Consider the following 22,696-nt stretch of genomic DNA (forward strand, 5'->3'; position numbering starts at 1 on the left):
ATACGACACTTCTTTGCTGTTTTCAATTGCATTTATCAGACATTTCGATCGTTTACATATGGAGATTTCATTAGAAAACTTGGAAATATGATTTATACATCTTTGTCTAAAATAATAATAATGTGTGTAAATTGCATTTTTGTGGAACAGTCCCCATTTCAATATAGGCTACAGAACTACAAAGGCCAAATTATAAATGTGATTAAAAACACCATAGTGCCCTCAAAGCTCATCACTAAGCTAAGGATCCTGGGACTAAACACCTCCCTCTGCAACTGGATCCTGGACTTCCTGATGGGCCGCCCCCAGGTGGTAAGGGTAGGTAACAACACATCTGCCACGCTGATCCTCAACACGGGGGCCCCTCAGGGGTGCGTGCTCAGTCCCCTCCTGTACTCCCTGTTCACCCATGACTGCATGGCCAGGCACGACTCCAACACCATCATTAGGTTTGCCGACGACACAACAGTGGTAGGCCTGATCACCGACAACGATGAGACAGCCTATAGGGAGGAGGTCAGAGACCTGGCTATGTGGTGCCAGGATAACAACCTCTCCCTCAACGTGACCAAGACAAAGGAGATGATTGTGGACTACAGGAAAAAAAAGAGGACTGAGCACGCCCCCATTCTCATCGACGGGGCTGTAGTGGAACAGGTTGAGAGCTTCAAGTTCCTTGGTGTCCACATCACCAACAAACTATCATGGTCCAAACACAACAAGACAGTCGTGAAGAGGGCACAACAAAGCCTAATGCCCCTCAGGAGGCTGAAAAGAGTTGGCATGGGTCCTCAGATCCTCAAAAAGTTATACAGCTGCACCATCGAGAGCATCCTGACTGGTTGCATCACCGCCTGGTATGGCAACTGCTTGGCCTCCGACTGCAAGGCACTACAGAGGGTAGTGCGTACGGCCCAGTACATCACTGGGGCCAAGCTTCCTGCCATCCAGGACCTCTATACCAGGTGGTGTCAGAGGAAGGCCCTCAGAATTGTCAAAGACTCCAGCCACCCTAGTCATAGACTGTTCTCTCTGCTACCGTACGGCAAGCGGTACCGGAGCGCCAAGTCTAGGTCCAAAAGGCTTCTCAACAGCTTCTACCCCAAAGCCATAAGACTCCTGAACAGCTAATCATGGCTACCTGGACTATTTGCACTGCCCTCCCACCCCCACCCCATCTTTTTACGCTGCTGCTACTCTGTTAATTATTTATGCATAGTCACTTTAACTCTACCCACATGTACATATTACCTCAACTACCTCAACTAGCCGGTGCCCCCGCACATTGACTCTGCACCGGTACCCCCCTGTATGTAGCCTCCCATCTGTTATTTTTTTTTACTTCTGCTCTTTTTTTCTCAACACTTTTTTGTTGTTGTTTTATTTTACTTTTTTATTAAAAAATAAATGCATTGTTGGTTAAGGGCTGTAAGTAAGCATTTCATGGTAATTTCTACACCTGTTGTATTCGGTGCATGTGGCAAATATATTTTGATTTGATTTGATTATTTATTGCAAAATACAAGGTTAAATTCACTAAAATGACTGAGACAACTGTTAGGCCTACCAACAGTCCTAAACATAACTGAATGTAAGAAAAAACTATCTGATTCCCATATAATCAAGTCCATAGCTCCATATCTGCTGCTGAGAATCGTAGCCTACTCTGTCTCCTGTCTCCCCCGTCTTATTCCAAATCGTCTGCAACACATAAACACACACACACGTTCACATTACTACTTGCTGAAATTTACTGGCATGAACATTCCAAGATTATATCATTTTGTATTGAAAATCACATCTTACCGATTTAGTGTGATCCTTGTCCCTGCTTTCCATTGCTGAGCCGCATAATATCTGGGCCATATTTGGAGACTTTGAGCTGCACACAGGCCTCCGAGTGGTCGTCAGCCAGCTGCACGAGGGGCTCAGGATTGACTTTATGTGTGAAAAGATCTGTTCACATAGATTTACATTTTAGTCATTTAGCAGATGCTCTTATCCAGAGCAACTTACAGTTAGTGAGTGCATACATTTTTTGTATATATATATTTTTCATACTGGCCCCCTGTGGGTAGAGACATTATAAATTAAACCATGGTGTCAAAGCCCACAGAAATATATTTTTGACTGGCTGGTGGCCCACATTCTTAGCTAAAATAAAATTAAGAAATAAATTTATTTTTCTTTGGAGGGGGCTTGCCTGTTTTGCATGTTATTTTGGCATTAATACGTGTCACATATCAAACAATGTAAAAAAATATATACAGTATCTCACAAAAGTGAGTACACCCCTCACATTTCTGTAAATATTTGAGTATATCTTTTCATGTGACAACACTGAAGAAATGACACTTTGCTACAATGTAAAGTAGTGAGTGTACAGCTTGTATAACAGTGTAAATTTGCTGTCCCCTCAAAATAACTCAACACACAGCCATTAATGTCTAAACCGCTGGCAACAAAAGTGAGTACACCCCTAAGTGAAAATGTCCAAATTGGGCCCAAAGTGTCAATATTTTGTGTGGCCACCATCATTTTCCAGCACTGCCTTAACCCTCTTGGGCATGGAGTTCACCAGAGCTTCACAGGTTGCCACTGGGGTCCTCTTCCACTCCTCCATGATGACATCACAGAGCTAGTGGATGTTAGAGACCTTGCACTCCTCCACCTTCGGTTTGAGGATGCCCCACAGTTGCTCAATAGGGTTTAGGTCTGGAGACATGCTTGGCCAGTCCATCACCTTTACCCTCAGCTTCTTTAGCAAGGCAGTGGTCGTCTTGGAGGTGTGTTTGGGGTCGTTATCATGTTGGAATACTACCCTGCGGCCCAGTCTCCGAAGGGAGGGGATCATGCTCTGCTTCAGTATGTCACAGTACATGTTGGCATTCATGGTTCCCTCAATGAACTGTAGCTCCCCAGGGCCGGCAGCACTCATGCAGCCCCAGACCATGACACTCCCACCACCATGCTTGACTGTAGGCAAGACACACTTGTCTTTGTACTCCTCACCTGGTTGCCACCACACACGCTTGACACCATCTGAACCAAATAAGTTTATCTTGGTCTCATCAGACCACAGGACATGGTTCCAGTAATCCATGTCCTTAGTCTGCTTGTCTTCAGCAAACTGTTTGCGGGCTTTCTTGTGCATCATCTTTAGAAGAGGCTTCCTTCTGGGACGACAGCCATGCAGACCAATTTGATGCAGTGTGCGGTGTATGGTCTGAGCCCCCACTCCTTCAACCTCTGCAGCAATGCTGGCAGCACTCATACGTCTATTTCCCAAAGACAACCTCTGGATATGACGCTGAGCACGTGCACTCAACTTATTTGGTCGACCATGGCGAGGCCTGTTCTGAGTGGAACCTGTCCTGTTAAACCGCTGTATGGTCTTGACCACCGTGCTGCAGCTCAGTTTCAGGGTCTTGGCAATCTTCTTATAGCCCAGGCCATCTTTATGTAGAGATACTGTATATATATTTATTTGAGTTAATAAAGCCCATACAAACATGGTCTCTTTTTTGCTTTATTGAGTAAGGCAGCTCCAAAATGCAGGTGTTTCAGCCTAGCTCAGTGCTTTCTGTGGTGATAGGGCAGCCAGCAGAAAATAGGGAGCGTAGGTAATGTTCTCTAGTTGCGCCGTGATTGGCTCAGTGTTCTGTCACTCATGGGGACACTACGTCACCACCAAGTCTAAGGGTAAGAGGTCGAAAATTCAAGCCCCTTGGATGCTGCCATTGAGTTACATTAGAAGTGCCCATCCAAGAAGGCTCAAGGTCACAGCTAAAATGATGTCAAATCACGTTATATCTACAGTAGCTTTGATTGGACTGATCATGTCAACATCATACTTTCAAAATCTTAGCTAGCAGTCATCATCATGAATCAAGTCGACAATCTACTGGCAAATCCTTTCTAATCCTTGCCAAATGATGAGAAATAATGAAGAGAAATTATAGATAAAACGTATCGGTGCTCATCGGCCATTGGACATAAACATTACACAACAAGTTGGAAATAGCAAATTCAACAATTAGTGGTTTGGAAGGAATCAGTGGCTAACTGCAAGCATTGCAAAGCAATCACTAGCCTGCTATTCAGTGGAGTGGCTGTGTGGTCCGAAGTCTGGGATTAAGGGTCTCTTTTCCAAGCTTAAAATGATAAACATTCAACATTGGCCATGCTGTCAATGAAGCATGATTTGTGCTGCGCTCAAAACAACTGTTAACTTGGAACTGCGAAATCTGACTTCAGTGAGTTTAAGACAACTGGGAACTCGGGAAAAATGAGCTCAGACTGGGAAAAAAACGTTTTGAACGGTCATCCAACTCGGAATTGTCAATCCGGAACTCGGGCATCTTTCTAAAGATACGACCTGAAGATCACTGACGTCATCATGATTCAACCTTGTTTTTTTCAGAGTTCCCAGTTGTCTTGAAAGCACCATAAATCCAGAGAATGCCAGACTTTGATGAAAAAATCTTGCCCACGAAGGACCACCGCGCCACCTTCCTGTTCATGTGAGCACAGCACAACAAGGTGAGTCCAAAAATGTATTGTATGCTGCTGCATAAATGATGTAATATGCCAGGGAGATATGTATACTGTAGCTTAGAAAGTAATACTAAGTGTATGTTGTGTAGTAAGCTGTTAGTTGCCCATGTGCCTCACCCTAATAATTTGGTCTATTTTCCCCTCTTAATTTCGCCTACTGTTCTGACTTGGTGGTGCACATGTAGCCTATAACCTGTTTTAGAGAAATGTAATCATCGAATATTGTAAGAGCTTTCATTTTCTGCTTATATGCCCCCTTTATTTATCCTATGGTTCTGACTTAGTGTACAGGGAGATCACTGTAAGAACAGCCCATGTTCTGAATTCTGTCACTGTACATTTCAAAAGTGCTGAACTACGTCCGTCCTAGCTCGCTCATTAATGTCTTAATCGAAATTACGGATTGCCTCTTATCCGCTTGTCGTCCCCTTATGCCATAGTTTGTACATCTCAATTGTCAGTAGAAACTATATTTGTTTAAGCAAGTCAGCCATATCAGCTATGTTATTTTAAAAGGCTGTAAATGAGGCTGAATGAACTGTTTCGCTGCCAGACAAGGCTCCACTAATAGCAATGTGTAGCAGTGCTAAGGTGTTGGGACTGCTGTTGGGACTCTGCTGTTGGGACATCTTTATGTAGGCCCTAACAGTTTGTGGGCACCATTTGTCACCGTTGTAGTGTAATTAATGTATTGTTTAGTGTTGTGTTGTGTAGTGACTTTGCTGACATGCATACCACATTTGTTTTGTTTTTGCCCCACCAAGATTTACATGCTAAAATCGCCACTGACATAGATACTGTATGTGGATCTAAATGCTGAAAGCATTGCACATGCAACTTTCTTCAGACTCAGATTTCACTGGCAGGCTCTCCCAACAGTGGATAATGGAAGCACCCTGATCTCTCTCAGTCCCTTCCAGTTCTTTGCGCAGCTCCATGAATTTTGATGACGAAACGATTGATCATCTGCATTTCAAAGTCCTCAATCTCCATCCACTGAAACACATCAAAAAAAGAAAACATTGGGCCATGTTGCTTGAAATCTTGAAATCTGACAGAGAACTTGGACTTCAGCTCCCCCATGTACACTCTGATGACGTCAGTACTGACAGTGTGTCGCGTTGACAGACCTTTGAGTTGCTTGAAGTAGCAGAACTTTCCACTTTGAATATCCCGTGAGTAGACTTCTGGCTTGGCAACGACTGCCTTCCATGTATCGAACAGATCCAGCACTGTTTGGCCTGAACCCTGCAGGCGCAGGCTGAGCTCGTTGAGGTGACCTGTTATGTCAGTGAGAAACATCAGTTTTACAAGCCAATCCTCATCCTCAAGCTCTGGGTAGTTTTGGCCCTTTTCAGCCAGAAAGGCTTTAACCGTATCCAAACACTCCACAAACCGTTCCAGAACCTTCCCTCTACTTAATCACCTGGCACTGCAGTGAAGAGGCAAGTTTTTGTGGATTTGTTCCATCTCTTCCAGCAGTGACCGAAACTGTGTGTCAAAGACGAGTGAACAACAAGGAAATTCACGATTTTAACTACAGGAGCCATCATAGTACCTACTGTAAATCAGAATTTGAAACCTTGGAACAGATTCTCTTGGTGAGTGATACAGTGAAATTGAACCACGGGGTGGCCAATCTTATTGTCAATCAGCTTTGCAAATCCTTTATGTTTCCCCACCATAGCGGGGGCACCGTCAGTTGTAATAGCGAATATGTTCTTAATATCGACACCTCTCTCCTCAAAATGAGTCACAGTATCTTGCAACAACTGCCAGGCGTGGAATGTCATTCACATCCACACTCTCATCAAGAGCCACACTAAACACAGGTGCATCTTTAATTCTACAGTTTGCTGCTCCTTTCAACAATTCTGGCAGACACATACTGTAAAACTTTTCTGTAATTTCAACAGTAAAACACCGTAGGATGCACGGATTCATGCTGTAGATTGCACTGCATTATGGGTAAAATGCTGAAAAATACTGTTATTAACTGTAAATCGGAAGCCTCCTGTAAAAATTACTCTAGCATACAGTATTGCTTTACAGTAATAGCTTATGCCTACTGTAGATTCAAATTATCCGTTTCAGGCGCCAACCTTATGCTGTCTAGTGAGACACATGAAGCTCAGACTATTTTAGTAAATATCCTCTTGAAGCGGCTGTGAAGTGGAATAATATTTTCAGCAGCTACTGGGTAGGTACCTTGCCTTGTTTATAAGTATATTTATTGCTAGCCAACGTTGAATTACTGCACGTTTCCTTAGCTAACCTAGCTAGATAGCTGGTTAACGTTTGCTTGCTAGCTAGCTAGCTAGCTCAAGTTGACAAAAGCCATTTCGGTCTGCTGTAAATTGCTCGTAAAGATCTAGCTGTGCGACCTAGAAAAACATCACCCAGAGAATATTGTGCTCATAGGCTGTATCGCAGCCTCTGAGTGCCATAGAGAATACACTGAGCGCAGATTCTTGACCGTTATGTTTCCACCATTACTACAGAGAAAATGGCTTGTTTCTAGCAGTTCAAAAGATGACCCATATTTCTTAGGATTGACGGGCCACATTTTACACATAAACCGCGTTGTGGGCCATACTCGAGAGCCGCTAAAGCTGATGTGAATGACCATGCAGTGCACCATGTTGTATCGAGGTGCCTGCCGACCTAAGGTGCAGTGCCACTGGTCAGCTGTAGCCTAACACATTGTCGGCGGTGGAAACTAGTAACGTGGCGAATTTTCCCCTCCCAGGATTATACAGTATTTCAAGTAGGATTGTAGCCTACACAATAAATGACTAATATTGGTAGCCATCTAGATGTCACTGTGATATATTCTACTCAATGGGGAGAGCATAGATGGCTAAAACGCCGGGACAGAGTGTCCTCCTTAGCTGTCACAACCCTGTGTGATTCGGTTCACTTGGCTCTCATCTGCGCAACATAAATCATCGTTTTGTAGGCCAGGATTGTCCATATTGCCGCTCCCGCTAACCATTTGTTTAATTTAGAAAACATTGTTCCATAATGTTACATTATTAGCTAAACCTGTTAACTTTACCAGTAGTATGCAAACATTTGGTGTTAGAAAGGAAAATGTTGTGAGTCTGGAAAAATATCTGTGATATTGTGTAGGCTATAGCAATGTATTAGTTTGCTAGGGTTTGAAGTAGGTGTATCTAGCTGTCTTATTTGTATTTGTTCAATTGTTCAATTGATTTCATAAACTATATTAGATATATGCTGTAGGTTCGAATCAACCCAAGATGATGAATCCTGAAGATGGGACAAAGTGCATGACAAGGTGGCCCAGAGGAAGCCAGCTGTTTGTTCTCAAACCCTACCCTGCCCCATTCTTCCAAGAGCTCACTGAGTTTGAATGAAGACCTCTAGTGAGGTAAGTACACATACACACACACACAACACCAGCTTGATATGTCCCTTGTCCCCTGTCTTTTTACCCACAGAGTAACAGCCCTGGTGCTCTCTGTGTCTCCTTATATTCTTTATTTTTCTGTGCTTGTCCTAGGGGTGAGAAGAGCTGACAAATTAGTATTGAGGAGGTTTGTTACGGAGCACCATGAGAAACACCTGATGCTGCACTGACTTCTCTCTCCTGGATGCTCTCCGGCCCAAACTGTCCTGTTGTGTGTTTCACCTCCTCTGGAACCCCTTTCCCCAAACAGAGTTGCCCCTGATAATAGATCGGGCTGCATCACAGTCTGGTATGGCAACTCCACCGCCGAGGACCACAAGGCTCTTCAGAGGGTGATACACGCAGCCGAAGGCACCATTGGGTGCACACCCTCCAGGACACCTACAACACCAGGTGTCGAAGGAAGGCCAAGAAGATATCTCACTGGTCATCCCCAAAGCCAACACCTCCTTTGGCCGCCATTCCTTCCAGTTCTCTGCTGCCAATGACTGGAACGAACTGCAAAAATCTCTGAAGCTGGAGACTCTTATCTCCCTCACTAACTTTAAGCATCAGTTGTCAGAGCAGCTTACCGATCACTGCACCTGTACACAGCCCATCTGTAATTAGCCCACCCACCCAACTACCTCATCCCCATATTGTTATTTATTTTGCTCATTTGCACCCCAGTATCTCTATTTGCACATCATCTTCTGCACATCTATCATTCCAGTGTTAATACTAAATTGTAATTATTTTGCACTATGGCCTATTTATTGCCTTACCGCCATAACTGACTACATTTGCACACACTGTATATAGATTTCTATTGTGTTTTTGATTGTACGTTTTGTTTATCCCATATGTAACTCTGTGTTGTTGTTGTTTTTATCGCACTGCTTTGCTTTATCTTGGCCAGGTTGCAGTTGTAAATGAGAACTTGTTCTCAACTGGCTTAAATAAAGGTGAATTTAAATAAATAAAATAAAGATCATCATGGACCTCAGCCACCCGAGCCATGGCCTGTTCTCCCTGTTTCCATTACTCAGACGCAGGTGGCACAGGAGTTTATGGCGAAAACTGGAAGACTGGCCAATAATTTCTACCCCCAGACCATCAGGCTGCTGAATAGCCACCCCTTGAATAGACTTTTACTCTGTCCCCACCCCAATGACATTCATCACTGCTGCAGTTGTTAATACAGTATGAATACATTATTATTTATTTTTGTATTATTATTTGTATTGTTTTATTTTACTTTGTCTCCACACCCCCTCAATGGTCATTTAGTCGTACTGCTGCTCCTCCTAGGATCAATGTCCACCCCAATGGACATTTATTTATTAATCACTGCTACAGTTGTTATTTGTATATAGTACTATTTCAAATGTTCTTATTACCATGTTAATTTTTTTATTTCACTTAGTCCTGCAAGTTGAAGCTCGGAGCTCTGAATCGGAAGATCTAGGATTGTACCCAATCCCAATATTAACTCCGTCTCCCTCTCTCTCTTTGTCTCTCTCTCCCTCACAGCCCATATGCACAGGCACACAATATAGGTTTTACATTAGTGTTGTATTGATTCTCTTATTTGGTTACATACAGTGGGGAAAAAAAGTATTTAGTCAGCCACCAATTGTGCAAGTTCTCCCACTTAAAAAGATGAGAGAGGCCTGTAATTTTCATCATAGGTACACGTCAACTATGACAGAAAAAAATGAGAAAAAAAAATCCAGAAAATCACATTGTAGGATTTTTTATGAATTTATTTGCAAATTATGGTGGAAAATAAGTATTTGGTCAATAACAAAAGTTTCTCAATACTTTGTTATATACCCTTTGTTGGCAATGACACAGGTCAAACGTTTTCTGTAAGTCTTCACAAGGTTTTCACACACTGTTGCTGGTATTTTGGCCCATTCCTCCATGCAGATCTCCTCTAGAGCAGTGATGTTTTGGGGCTGTCGCTGAGCAACACAGACTTTCAACTCCCTCCAAAGATTTTCTATGGGGTTGAGATCTGGAGACTGGCTAGGCCACTCCAGGACCTTGAAATGCTTCTTACGAAGCCACTCCTTCATTGCCCGGGCGGTGTGTTTGGGATCATTGTCATGCTGAAAGACCCAGCCACGTTTCATCTTCAATGCCCTTGCTGATGGAAGGAGGTTTTCACTCAAAATCTCACGATACATGGCCCCATTCATTCTTTCCTTTACACGGATCAGTCGTCCTGGTCCCTTTGCAGAAAAACAGCCCCAAAGCATGATGTTTCCACCCCCATACTTCACAGTAGGTATGGTGTTCTTTGGATGCAACTCAGCATTCTTTGTCCTCCAAACACGACGAGTTGAGTTTTTACCAAAAAGTTATATTTTGGTTTCATCTGACCATATGACATTCTCCCAATCCTCTTCTGGATCATCCAAATGCACTCTAGCAAATTTCAGACAGGCCTGGACATGTACTGGCTTAAGCAGGGGGACACGTCTTGCACTGCAGGATTTGAGTCCCTGGCGGCGTAGTGTGTTACTGATGGTAGGCTTTGTTACTTTGGTCCCAGCTCTCTGCAGGTCATTCACTAGGTCCCCCCGTGTGGTTCTGGGTTTTTTCTCACCGTCCTTGTGATCATTTTGACCCCAGGGGGTGAGATCTTGCGTGGAGCCCCAGATCGAGGGAGAATATCAGTGGTCTTGTATGTCTTCCATTTCCTAATAATTGCTCCCACAGTTGATTTCTTCAAACCAAGCTGCTTACCTATTGCAGATTCAGTCTTCCCAGCCTGGTGCAGGTCTACAATTTTGTTTCTGGTGTCCTTTGACAGCTCTTTGGTCTTGGCCATAGTGGAGTTTGGAGTGTGACTGTTTGAGGTTGTGGACAGGTGTCTTTTATACTGATAACAAGTTCAAACAGGTGCCATTAATACAGGTAACGAGTGGAGGACAGAGGAGCCTCTTCAAGAAGAAGTTACAGGTCTGTGAGAGCCAGAAATCTTGCTTGTTTGTAGGTGACCAAATACTTATTTTCCACCATAATTTGCAAATAAATTCATAAAAAATCCTACAATGTGAATTTCTGGATTTTTTTTTCTCATTTTGTCTGTCATAGTTGACGTGTACCTATGATGAAAATTACAGGCCTCTCTCATCTTTTTAAGTGGGAGAACTTGCACAATTGGTGGCTGACTAAATACTTTTTTCCCCCACTGTATGTGTTAATTTCTTGCTACTTCTTTTGTCAATTCTGTTGTTAATTTGTTTTTAATGTTACCAATTTCAATATATTTTGCTTTACAGTACTATTTTCCTTACTGTAAAACATTACAGCATCCCTGTAAATTTGTAAATTTGGCATGTCTTTTATCTTTGAGATGATTGTGTCTTTGTTAGGCAATCCATCAAATAAAGCCTGCAAAGTACTGAGGAAAGCCTCCTTGATATATTCCCCATCAGTAAATGGTTTTGAATGTTTAGCAATGCACTGCGCAACTTTGTAGCTCCCGTCTGTAGCTTGATTTTTGACTGCATGTAGATTTGTAAACACACTGCTTTGCTTTTCATACCTGGACATGGCCCGCTTGATTCCTTCAGCCTTGTCCGCCTCATCCTTGAAGTTTTTCTCATGTCTCGTTTCAAAATGACGCTGTACACTTGATGTCCAACAAACAACAGTTTTACAACAGAGAGCGCAAACAGCCCGGCCCTTCCATATTCCTTTGTCCAAGAGGCAATAAATGAACAGAGATCTGCCTTATATTTCTTTGCTGATGACATTTTGCACCCTGAACTTTTTTTAATAACAAAAGAAGGCTTGCTAGCTGCTAGCCATGTGAAAATGAATCTCTCATCTTCAGTGCCGCCTTGGTTTTGAATTTGGCAGGAGAGGCAAGGCGGGTTGTCTTGTGCTGAACTAATAATATGATATTCCTGCAAAATCATGAAAGCCCATTGGCTAATCAGGACTGACATACCGTGGGAACTACAACCTTGCAGTGAATACCAATAAAATTTCCAAACCAATGCATGCAATTTCAATTATTTCCTCCAGTTTATAAAAAAAATAACCTGGGGAAAATGTTTTAGATAATAAATGTTACGCAAAAAAAAAAGTATACAAAATGAATATATATATTTTTTTGTTTTTTTGGGGGGTGGGGCTTGCCAAGCCTTGGCGTGCCAAGGCAAATACCCTCGCGTGCCAAGGCTGGCACGTGTGCCTTAGGTTGCAGACCCCTGGCCTAGACTGTACCACGGAAAAGAACAGTTTTAAACAACTTATTTTGGACAGAATAGTTCCCGTAGGTTCAGACTTACTCGTCGACAATCTTTTGTTAAGTCTCGTGGGTTTCATAACTATGTCTTTATAACAATTCAATAATGATGAGTTTCATTGTCAAAAGTTTTGAGAATGACACAAGTATTGGTCTTCACAAAGTTCGCTGCTTCAGTGTTATGAGATATTTTTGTCAGATATTACTATGGTATACTGAAGTATAATTACAAGCATTCCATAAGTGTCAAAGGCTTTTATTGACAATTACATTTAGTTTATGCAAAGAGTCAATATTTGCAGTGTTGACCCTTCTTTTTCAAGACCTCTGCAATCTGCCCTGGCATGCTGTCAATTAACTTCTGGGCCACATCCTGACTGATGGCAGCCCATTCTTGCATAATCAATGATTGGAGTTTGTCAGAATTTGTGGGTTTTTGTTTGTCCACCCGCCTCTTGAGGATCGACCACAAGTTCTCAATGGGATTAAGGTCTGGGGAGTTTCCTGGCCATGGACCCAAAATGTTTTGTTCCCCGAGCCACTTAGTTATCACTTTTGCCTTATGGCAAGGTGCTCCATCATGTTGGAAAAGGCATTGGTCGTCACCAAACTGTTCTTGGATGGTTGGGAGAAGTTGCTCTCGGAGGATGTGTTGGTACCATTCTTTATTCATGGCTGTGTTTTTAGGCAAAATTGTGAGTGAGCCCACTCCCTTGGCTGAGAAGCAACCCCACACATGAATGGTCTCAGGATGCTTTACTGTTAGCATGACACAGGACTGATGGTAACACTCACCTTGTCTTCTCCGGACAAGGTGTTTTCCGGATGCCCCAAACAATCATAAAGGGGATTCATCAGAGACAATGACTTTACCCCAGTCCTCAGCAGTCCAATCCCTGTACCTTTTGCAGAATATCAGTCTGTCCCTGATGTTTTTCCTGGAGAGAAGTGGCATCTTTGCTGCCCTTCTTGACACCAGGCCATCCTCCAAAAGTCTTCGCCTCACTGTGCGTGCAGATGCACTCACACCTGCCTGCTGCCATTCCTGAGCAAGCTCTGCACTGGTGGTGCCCCGATCCCGCAGCTGAATCAACTTTAGGAGACGGTCCTGTCGCTTGCTGGACTTTCTTGGGCGCCCTGACGCCTTTTCACAACAATTGAACCTCTCTCCTTGAAGTTCTTGATGATCCGATAAATGGTTGATTTAGGTGCAATCTTACTAGCAGCAATATCCTTGCCTGTGAAGCCCTTTTTGTGCAAAGCAATGATGATGGCACATGTTTCCTTGCAGGTAACCATGGTTAACAGAGGAAGAACAATGATTTCAAGCACCACCCTCCTTTTAAAGCTTCCAGTCTATTCTGACTCAATCAGCATGACAGAGTGATCTCCAGCCTTGTCCTCGTCAACACTCTCACCTGTGTTAACGAGAGAATCACTGACATGATGTCAGTTGGTCCTTTTGTGGCAGGGCTGAAATGCAGTGGAAATGTTTTTTTGGGATTAAGTTCATTTTCATGTCATAGAGGGACTTTGCAATTAATTGCAATTCATCTGATCACTCTTAATGACATTCTGGAGTATATGCAAATTGCCATCATCAAAACTGAGGCAGCAGACATTGTGAAAATTAGTATTTGTGTCATTCTCAAAACTTTTGACCACGACTGTAGAGTGAAATGCCTTTCCTGCATTTTCCTACTCTGATCTGTGACCTCATTTTTTTCATTTACCAGTCACTTTTATCCAGGGCGACTTAAAGTAGTTAGTGCATACATTTCCATACTGATCCCCCATGGGAATCAAACCTACAACCCTGGCATTGCAAGCACCATGCTCTACCAACTGAGCCAAACGAGACTGCAGTGATGTGACCTCAGTGATGCCTCCCACAGCAACAGATTCACCTGTGTAAGTCTTTAACATGGAATCAGTTCAACCATTTATAGAGAACTTGACATCTCAACACATAAAATACTCATAATGATCTGTGTATTGCAGCACAACCCCAATACACAACATCAAGGACTATTCTTTGTAATACTTGTGAAATCGTGTCTCTGTTTCACCATAATAAATAGATTCTGTTTTCCAAAAATGTATTTAAATCCATCTGTCAATCTGTCTCATGTGCCTGGCCGAGTTCTGTGTGTGTGTGTGTGTGTGTGTGTGTGTGTGTGTGTGTGTGTGTGTGTGTGTGTGTGTGTGTGTGTGTGTGTGTGTGTGTGTGTGTGTGTGTGTGTGTGTGCGAGAGAGAGGTAGAGAGAGAGAAGGAGTATTTAATTTGCCCCTGAGGAAGAGAAAAACAAAGAGAAAGTGTTCAAAGAGACAGGCCAAGACTCCAGTCAAAACTGACTTTCTGTGAAGCTTACTACTAATGTGTTGCATCAATATGCTCCCTCCTGATAAATTACACTGCTTGGTTTATATGGCAGCTCAAAATGAATGTGCTCTTTTAGATTTTTTGTATTACTTGTTAAGCAAAATCTCTTTCTCTGAGCAATTTTAATAGTATAAAATAATATAGTTTTAAACATGTTTTGCATTCAATATAGCTGGTCATTTCCATGTAAAGGACCCGTGAGTACCAAGGTGAAGTTCATAGGAGCATGTCAAATTGGGTGTCAAAAGAGTCTATATTTTTGGGAAATTAATGCATACAGTGCCTTCAGAAAGTATTCATACCCCTTGACTTATTCCACATTTTGCTGTGTACAGCCTGAATTAAAAATGGATTAAACAGATTTTTTTTCACACATCTACACCCAATACCCCATAATGACAAAGTCAAAACATGTTTCTAGAAATCTTTGCAAATTTATTGAAAATGAAATACAGAAAAGTATAATTTACATAAGTATTCACACCCCTTTGCTATCACACTTCAAATTGAGCTCAGTTGCATCCAGTTTCCTTTGATCATCATTGAAATGTCACTACAACTTGGAGTCCACCTGTGGCCAATTCAATTGTTTGGACATGATTTAAAAAGAAACACACCTGTCTATATAAGGTCCCACAGTTGACAGTGCATGTTACAGCAGAAACTATACCATGAAGTCCAAGGAACTGTCCGTAGATCTCTGTGATAGAATTTTGATGATGCATATACAGTTGAAGTCGGAGGTTTACATACACCTTAGCCAAATACATTTAAACTCAGTTTTTCACAATTCCTGACATTTAATCCTAGTAAAAATTCCCTGTTTTAGGTCAGTTAGGATCACCACTTTATTTTAAGAATGTGAAATGTCAGAATAATAGTAGAGAGAATGATTTATTTCAGCTTTTATTTCTTTCATCACATTCCCAGTGGGTCAGAAGTTTACATACACTCAATTAGTATTTGGTAGCATTGCCTTGACATTGTTTAACTTGGGTCAAATGTTTCGTGTAGCCTTCCACAAGCTTCCCACAATAAATTGGGTGAAATTTGGCCCATTCCTCCAGACAGAGCTGCTCGCACAGGCTTTTTCAGTTCTGCCCACAAATGTTCTATAGGATTGAGGTCAGGGCTTTGTAATGGCCACTCCAATACCTTGACTTTGTTGTCCTTAAGTCATTTTGCCACAACTTTGGAAGTATGCTTGGGGTCATTGTCCATTTGGAAGACCAATTTGCGACCAAGCTTAAACTTCCTGACTGATGTCTTGAGATGTTGCTTCAATATATCCACATAATTTTCCTTCCTCGTGATGCCATCTATTTTGTGAAGTGCACCAGTCCCTCCTGCAGCAAAGCACCCCCACAGCATGATGCTGCCACCCCTGTGCTTAACGGTTGGGATGGTGTTCTTCGGCTTGCAAGTCCACCTTTTTCCTCCAAACATAACGATGGTCATTACGGCCAATCAATTTTTGTTTCATCTACCAGAGGACATTTCTCCAAAAAGTACGATCTTTGTCCCCATATGCAGTTGCAAACCATAGTCTGTCTTTTTTATGGCGCAGTGGCTTCTTCCTTGCTGAGCGGCCTTTCAGGTTATGTCGATATAGGACTCGTTTTACTGTGGATATAGATACTTTTGTACCTGTTTCCTCCAGCATCTTTACAAGGTCCTTTGCTGTTATTCTGGGATTGATTTGCACTTTTCACACCAAAGTATGTTCATCTCTAGGAGACAGAAAGCGTCTCCTTCCTGAGCGGTATGACAGCTGCGAGGTCCCATGGTGTTTATACTTGCGTACTATTGTTTGTACAGATGAACGTGGTACCTTCAGGCATTTGGAAATTGCTCCCAAGGATGAACCAGACTTGTGAAGGTCTACAATTTTTTTCCTGAGGTCTTGGCTGAATTCTTTTGATTTTTCCATGATGTCATGCAAAGAGGCACTGAGTTTGAAGGTATGCCTAGAAATACATCCACAGGTACACCTCCAATTGACTCCAATGATGTCAATTAGACTATCAGAAGCTTCTAAAACCATGACATCATTTTCTGGAATTTTCCAAGCTGTTTAAAGGCACAGTCAACTTAGTGTATGTAAACGTCTGACCCACTGGAATTGTGATACAGTGAATTATAAGTGAAATAATCTGTCTGTAAACAATTGTTGGAAAAATTACTTGTGTCATGCACAAAGTAGATGTCCTAACCGACCTGCCAAAATGATAGTTTGTTAACAAGAAATTTGTGGAGTGGTTGAAAAACAATTTTTAATGACTCCAACCTAAGTGTATGTAAACTTCCGACTTCAACTGTATCTGGGGAAGGGTATACAACTATTTCTTGAGTGTTGAAAGTTTCCAAGAGCACAGTGGTCTCTATCATTGGGAAATTGAAAAAATATTGAACTACCCAGACTCTGCCTAGAGCTGGCGTCCGACCAAACTAAGCAACCGGACAAGAAGGACCTTGGTCAGGGAGGTGACCAAGAACTCAATGACCACTCTGACAGAACTACAGAGTTCCTTGGCTGAGATAGGAGAACCTGCCAGAAGGACAACAGTCTCTACAGCCCTTCACCAATCTGGGCTTTATGGGAGAGTGGCCACTCCTAAGAAAAAGGCACATGACAGCACACCTGGAGTTGTCAAAAAGACACATGAAAGACTCAGAGCACAAGGCAAAAGATTCTGTGGTCTGATGAGACAAAACTTTAACTCTTTGGCCTGAATGAAAAGCGCTATGCCTGGAGAAAACCAGGCACAGCTCATCACCCGTCTAACACCATCCCTACCGTGAAGCATGGTGGTGTCAGCATCATGCTATGGGAATGCTTTTCAGTGGCAGGGACTGGGAGACTGGTAAGGATAGAGGGAACAATGAATGGATCCAAATACAGGCAAATCCTTGATGAGAACCTGTTTCAGAGTGCAAACAACCTTAGACTGGGGCAAAGATTCGAAAAATGTGATAGTTCTGTATTTCATTTTCAATAAATGTGCTAAAATTTCTAAAAACATGTTTTCACTTTGTTATTATGGGGTATTGTATGTAGATGGGTGAGAAAAATAACAATTTAATCCATTTAAATTCAGGCTCTAACACAACAAAATGTGGATTAAGTCAAGCGGTATGAATACTTCCTGAAGGCATACATTGTTCAACCATTTTCCATCCTAAAAGTTTTGAATGCGCAAAGGCTTTGATTTCTGGTCAAACAGATGGAAAAGAGGTCTTAGAAAACATCTACCTGAAAAAGTCATAAAAGGTATTAGAAATACATCAAAACACAATGTTGAAGTAAAGACCCCTGCCAACTAATAACAACGCTTATACACTGCTCAAAAAAATAAAGGGAACACTAAAATAATACATCCTAGATCTGAATGAATGAAATAATCTTATTAAATACTTTTTTCTTTACATAGTTGAATGTGCAAACAGATGGAAAAGGGGTCTTAGAAAACATCTACCTGAAAAAGTCATAAAAGGTATTAGAAATACATCAAAACACAATGTTGAAGTAAAGACCCCTGCCAACTAATAACAACGCTTATACACTGCTCAAAAAAATAAAGGGAACACTAAAATAACACATCCTAGATCTGAATGAATGAAATAATCTTATTAAATACTTTTTTCTTTACATAGTTGAATGTGCTGACAACAAAATCACACAAAAATTATCAATGGAAATCAAATGTATCAACCCATGGAGGTCTGGATTTGGAGTCACCCTCAAAATTAAAGTGGAAAACCACACTACAGGCTGATCCAACTTTGATGTAATGTCCTTAAAACAAGTCAAAATGAGGCTCAGTAGTGTGTGTGGCCTCCACGTGCCTGTATGACCTCCCTACAACGCCTGGGCATGCTCCTGATGAGGTGGCGGATGGTCTCCTGAGGGATCTCCTCCCAGACCTGGACTAAAGCATCCGCCAACTCCTGGACAGTCTCTGGTGCAACGTGGCGTTGGTGGATGGAGCGAGACATGATGTCCCAGATGTGCTCAATTGGATTCAGGTCTGGGGAACGGGCAGGCCAGTCCATAGCATCAATGCCTTCCTCTTGCAGGAACTGCTGACACACACCAGCCACATGAGGTCTAGCATTGTCTTGCATTAGGAGGAACCCAGGGCCAACCGCACCAGCATATGGTCTCACAAGGGGTCTGAGGATCTCATCTCGGTACCTAATGGCAGTCAGACTACCTCTGGCGAGCACATGGATGGCTGTGCGGCCCCCCAAAGAAATGCCACCCCACACCATGACTGACCCACCGCCAAACCGGTCATGCTGGAGGATGTTGCAGGCAGCAGAACGTTCTCCATGGTGTCTCCAGACTCTGTCACGTCTGTCACGTGCTCAGTGTGAACCTGCTTTCATCTGTGAAGAGCACAGGGCGCCAGTGGCGAATTTGCCAATCTTGGTGTTCTCTGGCAAATGCCAAATGTCCTGCACGGTGTTGGGCTGTAAGCACAACCCCCACCTGTGGACGTCGGGCCCTCATACCACCCTCATGGAGTCTGTTTCTGACCGTTTGAGCAGACACATGCACATTTGTGGCCTTCTGGAGGTCATTTTGCAGGGCTCTGGCAGTGCAAAATGGAGGTAGCAGTCCTGCTGCTGGGTTGTTACCCTCCTACGGCCTCCTCCACGTCTCCTGATGTACTGGCCTGTCTCCTGGTAGCGCCTCCATGCTCTGGACACTACGCTGACAGACACAGCAAACCTTCTTGCCACAGCTCGCATTGATGTGCCATCCTGGATGAGCTGCACTACCTGAGCCACTTGTGTGGGTTGTAGACTCCGTCTCATGCTACCACTAGAGTGAAAGGACCGCCAGCATTCAAAAGTGACCAAAACATCAGCCAGGAAGCATAGGAACTGAGAAGTGGTCTGTGGTCACCAACTGCAAAACCAGTCTTTTATTGGGGGTGTCTTGCTAATTGCCTATAATTTCCACCTGTTGTCTATTCCATTTGCACAACAGCATGTGAAATGTATTGTCAATCAGTGTTGCTTCCTAAGTGGACAGTTTGATTTCACAGAAATGTGATTGACTTGGAGTTACATTGTGTTGTTTAAGTGTTCCCTTTATTTTTTTGAGCAGTGTATTTAGTTCAGGAGAAAATGTTCTGCCTTCTGTAAATTTAAGAAGCGTTGCAGTTTTATTCCTTTTCCTCATTTTCTCATTTAACTGTAAGATGTAAATATCATGTTTATTGTTCCTGGAGTCTGTTGCATAGTGATAACCAAAATATACCTGTTTTTGATCGTAAACCTGATGTGATTGGCCTGACTGAAACATGGCTCAAGCCTGATGAATTTACTGCGTTAAATGAGGCCTCTCCCCCTGGTTACACTACTGACCATATACCCATAGGCATCCCGCAAAGGTGGAGGTGTTGCTAACATTTATGACAGCAAATTTCAATTTACAAAAAAAAAAGACTGCAGTTTCATCTTTTGAGGTTCTAGTCATGAAATCCATGCAGCCTACTCAATCACTTTTTATAGCTACTGTTTACAGGCCTCTTGGGCCGTATACAGCGTTCCTCACTGAGTTCCCTGATTTCCTATTGGACCTTGTAGTCATGGCAGATAATATTTACATTTTTGGTGACTTTAATATTCACATGGAGAAGTCCACAGACCCACTCCAAAAGGTTTTTGGAGCCATCATCGACTCAGTGAGTTTTCTCCAACATGTCTCGGGACTTGCCACGCATTGCCACAATCATACCCTGGATCTATTTTTGTCCCGTGGAATATTGTGGATCTAAATGTTCTTCCTCATAATCCTGGACTATCAGACCATCGTATTACGTTTGCAATTGCAACAAATAATTAGCTCAGACCCCAAACAAGGATTATCAAAAGCCACGCTATAAATTCTCAGACAACCCAAAGATTCATAGATGCCCTTCCAGAATCCCTCCACCTACCCAAGGACGCCAGAGTACAGAAATCAGTTAGCCACCTAACCGAGGATCTAAACGTAACCATGCGTAATAGCCTAGATGCAGTCACACTCCTAAAAACAAAAAAACATTTGTCACAAGAAACTAGCTCCCTGTTATACAAAAAATACCAGACCCCTGAAGCAAGCATCCAAAAAACTGGAATGGAAATGGCGCTCCACCAAATTGGAAGTCTTCCGACTAGTTCGGAAAGACAGTGCCGTGTAATATCGAAAGCCCTCACTGCTGCTTGATCATCCTACTTTTCCAACCTGATTGAGGAGAATAAAAACAATCCCAAATGTATTTTTGATACTGGCGCAAAGCTAACCAAAAAGCAGCATTCCCCAAGTGAGGATGGCCTTCACTTCAGCAGTAATGAATTCATGAAGTTCTTCGACAAAAAGATGATCATTAGAAATCAAATTACGGACTCCTCTTTGAATATGCATATTTCTCCAAAACTCAGTTGTCCTAAGTCTGCACAGAACTGCCATGACCTCGGATCAATGGAGACACTGAAGTTTTTTAATCCTGTATCTCTCAACACAATCACATTCATGGCCTCTAAACTTTCCAACTGCCTACTAGACCCTATTCCAATTAAACTACTGAAAGCTGCTTCCTGTGCTTAGCCCTCCTACGTTGAACATAATAAACGTCTCCCTATCCTCCGGAGGTGAACCAAACTAAAAGTGGCAGTAATAAAGCCTCTCCTGAAAAAGACGAACCTTGACCCGGAAACTATATAGAATCTCTCATTACTCTCCAATTTTTTTTTAAAAAGCTGTTGCTCAGGAACTCACTGCCTCCCTGAAGACAAATAATGTATACAAAGCGCTCCAGTCTGGTTTTAGATCCCGTCCTAGTAGTGAGACCGCAATTTTTTAACTTTTAAATTCAGACAAAACAGAGATGCTAGTTCTAGGTCTCAAGAAACAAAAAGATCTGCTGTTTGATCTGACAATTAATCTCGATGGTTGTACAGTCATTTCAAATAAAACTGTGAAGGACCTCGGTGTTACTCTGGACCCTGATCTCTCTTTTGACGAACAGAAAAATCTGAAATTTTTGTCCAAAAATTAAGCAGAAAAGCTGATCCATGCTTTTGTCACCTCAAGATAAGACTACTGCAAAGCTCTACTCTCCGGCTATCCAGATAAAGCACTATATAAACTTCAGCTAGTGCTAAATATGGCTGCTAGATTCTTGACTAGAACCCCAAAATGTTATCATATTACTCCAGTGCTAGCCTACACTGGCTTCCTGTTAAGGCTAGGGCGGATTTCAAGGTTTTACTGCTAACCTACAAAGCATTACATGGACTTGCTCCTACCTATCTCCCCAATTTGGTCCTGCCATACATACCTACAACATCCTTACAAACAGCTGGAGGCTCCTATAGAGCTCCTATAGAGCTACATTTTTATGGCATGGTCAGCCAATCCATGTGAGAGACGCAGACTCGGTCTTGACCTTAAAGTCTATACTGAAGACTCACCTCTTCAGAAGGTCCTATGACTGAGTGTAGTCTGTCCCAGGGGTGCGAAGGTGAACGGCAAGGCACTGGAGTGACGAACCACCCTTGCTGTCTCTGCCTGGCCGGCTCCCCTCTCTCCACTGAGATTCTCTGCCTTTGACCCTATTACGGGGGCTGAGTCACTGGCTTGCTGCTGCTCGCCAATGCCGTCCCTAGGAGGGGTGCATCATGTCGTGCCAGGCTTTTTCCCCCGCTATACTCGACTTGAGTGGGTTTTGCGCCCCCTCAGGCTCGTGTGGTGGGGGGAGATCTTCATGGGCTATACTCCGCCTTGTCTCAGGGTAGTAAGTTGCTGGTCTGTTGCTATCCCTCTGGTGGTGTGGGGGCTGTGCTTTGGCAAAGTGGGTGGGGTTACAGTACATCCTGACTGGTTGGCCCTGTCCGGGGGTATCGTCGGACGGGGCCACACTGTCCCCCGACCCCCCCTATCTATGCTGCAATAGTCTATGTGCCGTGGGGGTAGTGTCAGTCTGTCCTGTCTGGTGTAATTCTCCTGTCTTATCTGGAGTCCTATGTGATCTTAAGCATGCTCCCTCTAATTCTCCTATCTCTCTCTCTCTTGCTGTCTTTC

At 42.9% G+C, this 22,696-nt stretch overlaps 1 long non-coding RNA gene across 1 annotated transcript; it reads right to left on the reverse strand.

Annotated features, from left to right (window-relative positions):
* Positions 1-1,591: 1,591 nt before the first annotated feature.
* On the reverse strand, positions 1,592-22,162 carry LOC121547908. The gene is made up of 3 exons (XR_005996565.1): positions 22,087-22,162; positions 1,807-1,956; positions 1,592-1,701 (listed from the first exon to the last, which is right to left on the reverse strand). It is a non-coding gene; the product is annotated as an uncharacterized LOC121547908 (long non-coding RNA).
* Positions 22,163-22,696: the final 534 nt, after the last annotated feature.

This window comes from Coregonus clupeaformis, chromosome 31 (assembly GCF_020615455.1).
Source record: "Coregonus clupeaformis isolate EN_2021a chromosome 31, ASM2061545v1, whole genome shotgun sequence".
Lineage (NCBI taxonomy): Eukaryota > Metazoa > Chordata > Actinopteri > Salmoniformes > Salmonidae > Coregonus > Coregonus clupeaformis.